We start from the raw sequence: 12,843 nt of genomic DNA, 5'->3' as shown, positions 1-12,843 counted from the left end.
CCTTTTAAGTTTGTTCATTCTCATGGCTTCCAGCACCGTTTCTGGGCTGAAGATTGCTATTCCTGTGTCTGTGTGGCCTCCGTCTTGCCTAGCCCAGCACAGAGCTTCTAAGGGCCTAGCACTCCACCCCCTGCAGAATGTGCAGGGCAGCTCACATATGCTCACCCTAGCACCACCTTCAACATCCAAGCATCTCACCTCATCTGCAAGTCACATGTCCCTTCTCTTTCTACTCCTCCTCCTAGTATGCCCTCATCTAACCTTTAAAGGATGGGAGATGTAGACAATGGAAGCACAGCCTTGGCATTCAGCTATAATGATGTTACTCCTTTAGTAAATGTGAAACTTATGCTCAGATGCTCCCTTCTCTGTGAGGCCTACGCCCTTCACCCTATTTCAAACTTGTCTCACACCCCTCTCCAGCATTCCCAATCCCTCTTACCCTGTCCTACTTTTTCTTTTTTCCATAGCACTTACCACCTTCTGATATATTATGCAAGTAACTTACGCGCGTTGTTTGTTGTCTACCTCTCTGTTAGAATTAAGGCCCCACAAGGGCAGAAATTTTTGTCTGTTTTGTTCTCTGGTGTATCCCCAGCACTTAGAACAGTGCCAGGCACATAGTGGGCCCTCAATAATTAGTTGTTGTGTGAATAAGTGAATAAAGCACTAAAATTAGAGCAACTGATGAGGTATATGAGAATTAGAAAGAGAAAAGAGATAGAAGACACAATTGAGGCCAGAGTACAGGGTTCAAAATTCCTCCATATATAATGTAATAGGCCCTAATGTAAGGCATTACCAGTGGTTATGCAAAAGAGAATTACAATCAGAGGGTCCAAAAAGGGCCCCAGCTGATACAGTAGATGAATGATCTCAGATCAGAAATATTAGTTTATATTATTTTGTTAGAACCTAAAATTTGTGTGATTGGCTACAGTTAAGTTCCAGATGACAGGTGACATGGTAGACAAAAGCTGACCACAAAAAAAGTCCTTTCCAACAGTTACCTGCTTCATTTTGGGTAGGATGCTCATGTTTTTTTTATTTTTTGTATTTTATGATGCTTTGGCATTTGAGGCCTTGAAGATTCAGGTAGGGGCTGTCCCTCCTAAGGTTAGCTAATCCCTAGGAATAGCAAACAACTTGCTGCAACCTAACTACTCCTGAGTCCATCCCCACCTCCTTTTATCAGGCTCCTGCAGTCCAGGACACTATCCCTCTGCCCTAAATCACGCCAGGGCCAGGTACCAGACAACAACAACAACTTATAGCCCAGAGCTTGCCAAAATTATTCAAGCTATTCAGTCCTAAGTCTGCTCTGTTAGCCTACCTTGCCTCACCCATTCCTTTCCACCAAAACCCCAATAAAAGCTCTTGCCCACGTTTTTCTCTCACTCCTTCTGCCTCCTGACTGACTCTGGTGCTTCCCCATGTGGCTCTGCATGGTACAGAGTGCCTCCTGATTTTAAGGATCTGTGAGTAAAAACTTCTTCTTTCATGATGGTCTTTTCCACATCTGCATGTCATACCATATCTGAGTAAAACAATTCCCAGGTACATTGTAAAACATAGGGCCTGCGAGACTTCTGGTCAGACTTTCACAGCCCAGAATTTCTGACTGAGAAACCTCAGCTAAACTGAACAAGTACATGTCCTCCCCTTGCTTGACCAGATAACAAAAGGAAGGTATTAAAAACAAGAACACTTTGGGTACACTGTGTTTGGACAAGTGTTGAAGGCATGTGCTGCTCCAAGCAGGCTTCTCTTTTCTTAAGATCTCTGAAATGCTTAAGAGAATTTGATATACTAAATTTTAGGAAGGTTTTTCATGTTAGGTTTGTGGGTCTGCCTTTGTAAATGTGAGAGAATCAAATACATTAAATTTGTAAATGTAGTTTGAAATATCTAAGGTAATTCAATTAATTAAAGGTGGAACTGATGTTAAATATTTAGAAGAATTTGATCTGTCAAATCTATGAAATAAGTGCACCTTAATCAAATAACCAATTAAAGTGATTGCTCTTTTTGTTATACAAAAATCACTAAGATTATAACTATTATAAATATAACTTATAAGTTGAGCCTAAAAGCTTGAAAAATATGTTTTTATATTTATTATTTTCATAAATTGAATAGTAAGACACAAGAAACTATAAGAATATTTTTCTGTGTACAAAAGTTCTTCGGACAGAAAAGTCACTAACGCTGAAAACTTTTCAAAGGCTTCACAATTCCCCTAAAATTAAGTCTAAAATATCTGGCACAAGGGTCTGGCCTGGTAGTGTAGTGGTGAAGTTCACGTGTTCCACTTCAGCCATCTGGAGTTCACAGGTTTGGATCCTGGGCGTGCACATATGCACCGCTCATCAAGCCATGCGGTGGTGGCATCCCATGTACAAAATAGAGGAAGATTGGCACTGATGTTAGCTCAGCGACAATCTTCCTCAAGCAAAAAGAGGGAGATTGGCAATGGCTATTAGCTCAGAGCCAATCTTTCTCACTAAATAAAAAAATAAAATAAAATAAAATAAAATATCTAGCACAAGACAAAGGACCTGGAGAGGCAAGTCAGCCCCTGCCTGCCTTTCCATGTCATCTCCATGCTCCTCCACATTCTGCCTTACTTCCCACACCCAGTCTCTTTCTGTCTGCCAACTCCCCACCCCCTACACGTGCTGGTGCCGTCTTAACCCTCTCTCCACCTGATTCTCTCCTGCCCGTCCTTCCAGTCTCAGTTTTAATATCTCTTCTTCTGAAATGAACTCGTACAGTGTTCTGTGCTTTGCAAGTAAAATCCACGTGAGAATCGCCATCTATGTATTTATTGCTTTGGGGCACTACTGGACCCTCAGGGGTGGTTGGGCAGGAACAACTTCCCTCTAATGGTAACTTACCATTTGGCCAGCCCACTGATAGATGTTTTCTGAAGCAATAAGCAAGTTGCTGTCTTCTGAAATTCAGCACGAAGACCACAAGTGACACCTCAGACGCCCAGGACTAATCCCCAACCACTGACATTCAAGGTAAAGGAATGCTATCCCTCTGCTCCTCATATGATCACACCCTCCCAGTGCAATGCCCTCTGCCCAGCTCTACATCTCGTGCAAACTTTTGGCCAAATCTCTTCATCTATGAAACATACGTGATGATTAGCAGGGCCTGAATGCTCTAAAGAAATGGAACTGGAACAACGGTATAGAAAAAAAAGAGAGAACCTTGACCCCTACTTCACTCCATTCACAAAAATATTTATTTGGGATGTAGTATAAACCTAAATGTAAAACCTAGAATTATAAAGCTTCCAGAAGAAGACATAAGAGGATATTTTCATAACTTTGGGACAGGCAAATTTCGTACACGGGACCCTAAAAGCCTCAACCATAAAGGTTTTGGGTTATTTAGGGTTATTTATTTAAATAGGTCATTTATTCTGCCACACACCCCAAGCTGGTAAGTGCCATATGATATACTTGCTAAAGTCAATATTTGAAATTTCATATTTGATACAGCCCATTTTGTTTCTGAAAATCCTAAATTTTAAAAAGTTCATCACCAGTAACATATCCTAGTGGATCCTAAATCAGAGGAAAAACATATTGTTATAAAGGACATTATTGGGACAATTGTTGAAATTTGAGCATGGAGTGTATAATTTTACTCTGGTTATGTAAGAGAATGTCCTTATTCTTAAAATGCATGATAAAATATTTAGTAATATAGGGATATTATAATGCCATTACTCTCAAATAATTCAAAAAAATATAAATACATATATGAGAGAGAGAAAAAACAAATGTGGCAAAATATTAACAATTGAGGGATCTAGATAAACAGTATGTGGGCATTCTTTGCACTTTTCTTGCAACTCTTATGTAAGTTAGAATTCTTTTTTTAATTTTAAAAAACTAAAAACAAAAGTTGTTGCTGAAATTGAAATCTATCTCCCAAAGATTTCCATCCTTTTGGACCTAATGCTGCTTGTTCCTAGATCTTTCTGGACAAATTGATTTTTTCCCACTATAATAGAATTTCAGACATTGGAATGATGGTATCATGACTCTCCCCAAATTTTTCACTCCAGATGATCTGGATGGGATCATTGCCTCCCTCCTGACCTTCACCCCTCCCTGCTCCCCAGTCCTTCTTTCTCCTCTACTCAGGGCACATACAAACACACACATACAAACACACACATACAAACACACACATACAAACACACATACACATGCGTACACACAAACACACATACTCACCAGGACCACGTATATATACTAAGGGTGACATTCTACTTTGGGAGTCTCTGTGAGCTCCCACATGTGCAGAGCTGTCCATGTGAATGGACAAGGAGCTATTTTCTTCCCTGTGTAAAAAACTTCAACAATGTCCAAGGCTTCACAATGCAACTGTGACACAGCCTGTCACCCGCTGCATTGGCAAAGAAAAACTAGATAGCAAAGCATTGTCTCTTTTGGCAGGACTATGAGACAATTGGAGCCTCAGGAACTTACAATGTGTGGAAAAGAGAAGAAATGAGACATAAAAGCTTGCTGTAGAAAGGTTGCTATGGTGTGATGTGTCTTTCCCCACCCTTCTTTTCAGAGCCACAAAAAAATGAATGGTGCTAGGTTTCACCAGTTCTTTCTTAAGTGAATGAATGAGGCTTTCCTGAAGAAAACTGTCTCACAAAATGAATGGCTCCATCACACAATCTGGCAACACAATCGGACATTATGAACCAAGATCACCATAAACTCTAGTCAAAGCACAAAGACATAAGATGAATCTGAATTCTGAGGATGTGTATTCACATTTAAAGTATTGACTGATGGCATGCATGGAGTGCATGAGACCTGCCTAGAGTAGTCTGGTACATTTAGCACTACCAAAACCTTGCTGTGGCAACGCAAGCCCAGGAAATGTATTTTTATCCAAACATGTTTGTGAGTGTGTTCCAAGGGCCTGGCACAAGAGGCATGAAATATAGCTAGCTTCTTGAGGTCTCTTCCACCTCCTTGATTCTGAGCATAAACAGTTCTTGCAGACTCTGTGTTCTAGTAGAACATTAGCACCATCTAAAGGCTACATACCAAATGTCTTCTCAATGTGAATGTTCCTCAAAATACTCTTTACTATGATATTATTCTTTGGGGGCCTGACACCGTGAAAACTTTTGCCTACCTGGAAGGAAGCAGTAGGCCACTATGGCATGCTATGTGTCTGTGACCATTATATTCCTGGAGAGGTGCATGTCATCTGTAGTGCTTGCCTGTTTGAAGGAGTAAGCCATGTGTATCAGAAGCTGTGTTGGCTTGTTTTCTCATGTAGCTACCTGTCATGCCTTAGCTCAGGAAATTCACTCTGCCAGGCCTAGTCTCAACTTGGCCATCAGTGCAGGGAGAAAGGAGTTTGGGAGGGAGGGGAAGGATGGGGCTGTCATCCAATAGCCATTAGCCTTGGCGAGAGAGATGAGGACTCCAGTTCTGCTTTGCTGTTTGCTACATTTGTCACCTTAACTTCTCCGGGCCTCTCATGCATAGAACAAGGCCATTTCACTAGATTATCTCTAGGGGCCTTTCCTGTTCTACCGTCAGTGTGTCCCTGGGTTCTGACAAGGCGATGTAGACAGCCTGGTCCCATATGTCTACTTCATATCATCTCAGGGAGCAAAATAAAATGACTCAGGCAGGTTTCTTTTATGGAGTCTTAAGCCTAACTGAGCTTTACCTAAATCCTTTGGATTCAAGGCCAAGGAAAGTCTGACTTAAAGTTTCCTTAGGAAGTCATAGGGCCCCTGTGGTTATCTGGAGTCTCCAGACTCCCTAGAGGCTCCCAAAGACATTTTAGAAAGAGGGGCTGGTCTTAAAAAGACTCAAGTGGTAAGAGGTTTTAAGAACAGATTGACCTTTGATCCTGACCGTTTGATGCAGTCGTCTGGTGGGAATGTGTCTTGTCTGAGGGTCAAACCAAGGTGGATGCAGGGACGGAGGGTGGGCGAAGCAAAAAGAAAAAGAATCTTAAGCTTAGCAGACAGAGAAACCTGTGGTCAATTTGCCTCTGCCCCTTACTGGTAGTGAGACTCAGGGCAGATCATTCAACCTCGCTGAGCTTTGGTTTCCTTGTCTGTAAAGTGCAGCTAACAACAAAGTTGTTGAGAGGATTAAATTAGATATTGTACTCATTGTGTCTAGCATCATACTCAATGCAGAGTAAATATTCCATGAGTGATGTCTTTGGCTTATTGTTCTAAAATCACACTCTCCTGTTTGAGGCAACACAGTGCACAAAGAAAGGCTTAAGATTCTTGTGCCATCAGCCCAGGCCAAGGTGATAGATTCTGAGTCTCAGACCTAACAAATGCTTGCCTGGTTCCTCTGACACACAGCCCAGGCTCCTGCTTTTGTCTTTCAAAATATCCTCTCTGCTCAGTGCTTCCTGAGTATCTGCCATCAGCCCTGCCTTTCCCCTGCATGATCCTGCTTCTGCTTTTAGCACAGGTGGCTTTGCTGTCAGAGTATTTGAAGTTTTCCTTTGATGGCCCTGCAACTAAGCAACTTAATTATGAATGAACACTCTGCCTAAAAGCTTGTACCACTCTCTTTTTCCTTCAAATATCCCTGGCATATATCCAGGAACTCAATGCACCAAAGCAAAGCGATGGCTGACCCACCCACCCACCACTGAACCACCCCTATCCTTTGCCAACCATCTGCTGCTCGATGCCTTTGTTAGAGGAGAAGAGAGGAAGAGGGAGCTTGGAGGAAAAGAAAAGGAAAAATGTAACATTTTTCATAAAAGATACCACCATATTTAAATTTTTTTTGAATTCTCAAAATGAACGATAAATTCAGCAATTCACTATGTTCCGAGACTGGTGAAAGCAATATTTTAATGAGCTTACTTCCATTTTTAGTCACTTATATAAACCATCACCCATGCACATGTCTTGAAAAGAAGAAAAGGAAAAATGGAGAAACCCAATAAGTAAAAATATTAGATTTCTTAGTGGTGAAAAGACAGAAGAAATAGATTTTTAAAAAGCTCCTTTACCGTAAGAATAGGTAAGTGTTAGAGCAGGGGTGTGAGTGTCTGTGTGTGTGCCTGTGTGTGTGTGTATAGAAAGAATATCCGGGATATGGGAAGAGATCTTCATAATGTGGTCTAAAAGACTGAGTAGCAGAAAGCATAAGTGACACACTGGATCACACAGCCGGTTAGTGGTGAAGCCAGGAGTGCACTGGGGTTTCCTGACTCCTAGCAAATTATTGGGCAAAGTCACATTGACAAGAGTCTCTGAAATATCTAAGTAACTCTTGCTTGCAGGTTCTAAGCAGGCTTATCCATAATTTGCAGGCTCAAGCTCTTTGCTCTTGTTCTTAGACTTGTCCACCATATATGCCCTTTTTGCTCAGGGATTTCAGTACACCCATGAAATCTCAAAAATAATATATAGTTCAAATTGATATGCATTGTGAGTGTAAAATAAACCCCATATTTCTAAGATTTGGTATGACAAAAAGGATGTAAAATATCTCATTAATAACTTTTCTTATTGATTACACGTTGAAATGATAATATTCAGGATATATTGGATTAAGTAAAATATGTTGCTAAAATTAATTTTACCTGTCTCTTTTTCTTTTTTTAATATGGCTACTATGAAGTTTAAAATGATTTATGTGGCTCACATTACATTTCTATTAGGCAGCATGGACTTAGGTAATATAGAATTGTAGTTTTTCCATTTTAATTTGATATTCTACCCTTTGTTCAAATCCAAGACTTGCTACAAAGGTTTCTGGCTCTGGATAAATGACTGCTGTTTTGGAAAAATAGGAATTAATGTAAGAGATAAATGATTCAGATGTATTAAACTAAGTAATAATTGTGCTATTTTGGAAAAATGTATAAATTGTGCTAATCAATACTTGTACTGTTCTAGAAAAGCAGAAATTAATGTAAGGAATAAATTATTTGTATGTGTTATCTCGTACTATTTACTATAATCTTCCCTTCCCTGGAGTGGACCATATAGTCCCTGACTCTCTGATGTTCTTAAATTTAAATTTAACCAAAAGTGTGCCTTTATAAGGTTCTTTCAGCAGGCCACAACCCAGAACCTACTTCAGAATAGGCTGGTTAACTCAGACCTGTAAGAGGAATTGTTAAAGGAGCAGGAGGTGTGCACAGGAGGAGAGAAGATAGTGTTTCTGAGAATAATTGGGTGATGGGAGGAAGAGAAGGCTGTACATTGTTTTACAGTCAATTAATTTCCCAGAAAAAGTGTTGAGAAACTTGCACATTTCATTGCTTTAATTGTCTCCATCTAAGCTTTATTCAGGCATATAGGAGGGCAAATAAAATGATCAATAGGTGTCTTCTGCCACTAGCATGAATGTAATTTTAAGCCAAAATACACAAGCTAAAAGTTAAGCTATAAATTAGCAACCATCTCTGATTTATTTTTACCAATTTAGTACTATAACCTTAAAAGTGGAAACTTTTATTGCATAGTAATGTAGCAAGAAATCTTAAGAATGCATAATTTTTGCTGGGAAAAAATATGGATGAGAATAACGTTCACCTTAGCCAAAGCTATGTTTGAGAAGTTACGATTTGTTCGAACTCTGAATGCGTAATACAAATAGAGCTAATATTCATGAGTACTACTCAGTGCCAGGCATGGTTCTAGGTTTCTATACATCATGGATTAACTCATTTAATCCTCATAATAGTACCATGAGGTCTATACATAGACTCATCCTGTGTTACAGATGTGGAATCCAAGGCACAGAAAGGCCAAATAACTTACCTGAAACTCACATGGCTAATAAACAGCAGAGCAGGGATGTGAGCTCAGGGAGTCTGGCCCCAGAGTTCATGCTCTCAACATATAAGGATACATGGGCTGAGCACTATGAATTAGTAGGCAAAGTGGGCAGTCAAAGAAAATCTTAGAATGTTGGTTTCAACAACACTAGTAAAGAATCCTTTTGCATCGTTCATGGGAAACTGTCACGCAAGAAGAATCAAGAACGTAGCATTGGCCAATGGCGTGAGCAGGGGTTGAAAAGTTGGGAGACGTAGGATAAAAAACTTCTATAAAACGAGAGTTGGACGACATGTTTTCCATGTCTCTTTTCAGACCAATGATTCTGTTAGTAATATGGTTTCTCAAGGCTTCTTCCAACAACAGCTACCTGAAAAATCATGAACCGAAAACGAAGCTGTGGAATCAAATAAGAGAAAGAGGACACTGTCCTAATGAGAAAGAGGCAATAATTGGATGTTAGGATTACGGAAAAAACACACTGCTGGTGTAGAACAAAGCTGAAGAGAACACATTGTCATGAGATTAGTTGTTTAAAACCAAAAGCAGGGTTTAGAATGTCAGCTCTTACAAGGAGAGAGCTTACCTCTTTAAATTTATTTCCATAGCACATATGCAAGTACAGATATTTGATATACATTTTGTGATGATGATAGCAATACTAGTTTTGGTGATCTTTTTGAAGATAATGAAGATACCGGGATACCAAAAAGAGAGTCTGAATGATTAGAAACCATAAGCACTTATTCAAACTATCTGTAAAGCGGAGGTAATATTAACCTCAAGGTCTGTTGAGAGGATTAAGTGAGATAAAGCAGAGAAAATCCTAAGCACAACATTTGCTTCATTATATGCTATTAATCAAGGTTACCAATGATGATGATGAGATGACAATGATGATGGCAGCAATGACATGACAACATGCCGTACAAAACAAACTGCTCCTAGGGAGTCATGGCCAACTCTTGACAATTTTAAAAGAAAGCATTTAAGTTAACATGTACGTATAACACTAGGGCATAGAAGCTATTCAAAAGATTACAGCCAAATGTGATAAGGTTTTGAATTCATAAGCACAGCTTTGGTTTCATATAAAATTTGGAATGTATTTATTTTCTCCAGAAGTTTATATTAGAATAGTATATTCTCTTAAGTTCTATTGGATCGAGGTCCTGTGGGCTTTGTGTCAACAAGCTCCTCACATTCTGGGATCACAGTTTGCTAATGAGAACTGACAGATACCAACACAAAATGGTTTGGTGGTCCTTTCCTTCTGTCCACAAGCTTTAGAAAAAAAAAAAGAAAGTGTTTGGGAACAGCAAAGAAAGCACAGACTTTGAGGTCAGAAGACAACCTCTGGTTTCTTATCCATGAGATTTTTGTAATAATTAACTTACCTCATAAGGATATTTTGAAAACCAAATGAGATACTATCTGTGCAAGTGCTTTACAAATGCTAATGTTATCATTAAAAGTCATATCCCTTTACTTTAAAATAGCCGCTTTAAAACTAAGCACACAAGATCACCTGCTTTGTGGATTATCTACATATGTCATCAGTACACTTATTATAGTCATCTCTCACCCTCTCTAAACTGTGCACATATTAAAAGCCAGGCTATGACTTTTTCAATTCAATATCTCCAGCATTTAGCATTCTAGCTGACACATAGTAGGTGCTGGTACATATGTTTAAACTATGCATTTAAAGGAAGCAGAAACATTGATTTGAACCCTAAATATTATGGGCCACATAATAAGAGTAGATGACTTAGATAGACTTGTTTCCTTTTACAGGCCAATAAAATATGTAAAAGGCGTTGTTGCAGGCTTTTGTGGTTCCCAAGAATCAGACACTGAGATGGAGCTTGTGTGGCAGGGTATTTATTAGGGATCAGCACGTGGGGAAGGCAAGGGGGGAAGCAAGCTTGGGCAGAAAGAGAAGTAGAGCTGGCATGCCTCAGCCAACCTGGTGGACAGCTCTGGAGAGAGGATTGTCCACTAGAGTTGTCTTTTATCAGGCCAAGATAGCCAGGCTGTTATTACCGCACCTCCGTCAGCCACTGGATATGAGCCACCCTGGAAGAGCATGCCCTTGAGCAAGGTGACTCTGTAGCTGAGGCAGTCCATGAAAGGATTGACAGCAGAGGCAACAAATCCTCCCTTGGTGCGGGTCCATGTTCACCGTAGTCACCAAATTTTAAATGCTCTGTCTACCACATGAGAAGATGACATTAATATTTGAGGGCACAAAATGACTTTAATCAATGAGAAATTTGGAATTACATTCATAATCGAATTAAAGAAATTGTCTATACTCTCATAGATTTATGGTAGAGTAGACCAAAACATTTCATTAATATAGTGAAGACTTATAGGAAAACGTTGGTTTGTTGGCATGTGATGTTGTTTTCTCACGAAATATTGTCCTTCAGCAAGTAGTTGCTAGGTACCGGTTTGTGCATTGAAATAGGCATTACTAAGCAAAGCGCTTCCCCCTGGGATGTAATGACACAGCTATGGGCAGAATCTCTCTTCCCAGATCCAAGCCTCTCCACTGTTTTAGCTCCTTAAGGGAATGGGCATGTCTGTCCACCACGATGTGGCTGCACCCTGAGGTCATGAGGACAGCAGCATCAGTAGCATATGGCGTCCCTTTCAAATCAAAGCTTTCCTAACACCCTGGCCCCATGCATTTGATGTTTCATCTTGGGCAGCTCTCTTGCTCAAGTGTGTATATTTCAACGTGGCCTGAAGAAGTGATCAAAAGCAAATCTGTGCCTTAATACCTCCAAGGTCAAAGGAAGAAATCAACTTACTCAAACAGTTCCCCAGTCATAATGCGTATGCAGCCCATTCTACCTAATACAAAACAACATGTTGACTGGATTAGCAAAAACTTGAGTTTAGAGGAAAACCAACTGTTCTTTCCTCAGGACCAAGAAGAGTTGATTTGTTCTTCATTCTAAGCTTCTGGGGAAAGTTCAGGAGGTTACATGAATAAGACTTAAGAGATTGGTCTGGGAAACTGAAATCTTAAGAAAATCAATTCTGTCTGTAAACCTATCTTCCACTGCAGTATTAACTCATTATTATTAAAATCCTTATAAATGATGAGGGTAAGATCAGTTTACAAAAGGCTTACCTTTCACCATTGTGGATTATCACATAGATTTTTAAGATGTAAGTCTACTAAAATAACATATTTTAATTTCCCTTTATTCATGCATAGCAAGTGGGGAAAACGGGTGAACATTCCTTAGGCATTCTAGGAGTAATGTTTTTAACTGGTCAATGTTTTCATTTGGTTCTTTCTCAATCCTTAAGGGCAAACATTAGCATAAGGCTAAAAATGTTTAATTTTTAAAGATATTATACAAATTCCATAGTAACATAATATCCAATAATGTCTAAATTCTCTCAGTTCCCAGGGCTATTTTTAGGTCTTTGGGGAAAATATAACTCTTTTCCCTCTTTCTCAGCCCTGGTATGCCCCATTAAACTTTATGCTGTCTTGCTGCACTCTTTTCCAGCCCATTCACCATATTCAGCATCCAAGATGCTGAAAAGAGTGAGGCTCCTTTCACTGGTGGGGGGAAGAGAAGCACCCATGGCTGTGGAGAGCAGGAAGCCTGGCTTCTAGTTCCAAATGCAAGACTAAGTGTGTGACTTTGGGCAAGTTCCTGGGTTTCTGCAGGCCTCCATTTGCTCATTTATTTAGGAAGAGAGGAGGATGGATGGTTTTTAGTGGCCCTCCCAAGGCCACTGTTCCATGATTCTTAATGTTCCAAGCATATTCTGCTCGTGGGGGAAGCTTTGACATTAGACCATGTCACGGGATTTGAAGGGAATATTTTCTGTGGCTTCCAGAGAATTTGGAAAATATAAGTCATGTAACTGTCCCCCTCCAGGCCCCAATCGGTAGTAAGGAAATAAAGTCTGGCGTTTGGGCCATATGACTCTCAAATCAAATTGAGTTTTCAAAGCCAAGAAGAGATATTTTAAGGCTAGAA

Source organism: Equus asinus, chromosome X (genome assembly GCF_041296235.1).
Source record: "Equus asinus isolate D_3611 breed Donkey chromosome X, EquAss-T2T_v2, whole genome shotgun sequence".
Taxonomy (NCBI): Eukaryota; Metazoa; Chordata; class Mammalia; order Perissodactyla; family Equidae; genus Equus; species Equus asinus.
The sequence above is the reverse complement of the archived record's forward strand: the minus strand, read 5'-3'. Positions refer to the sequence as shown.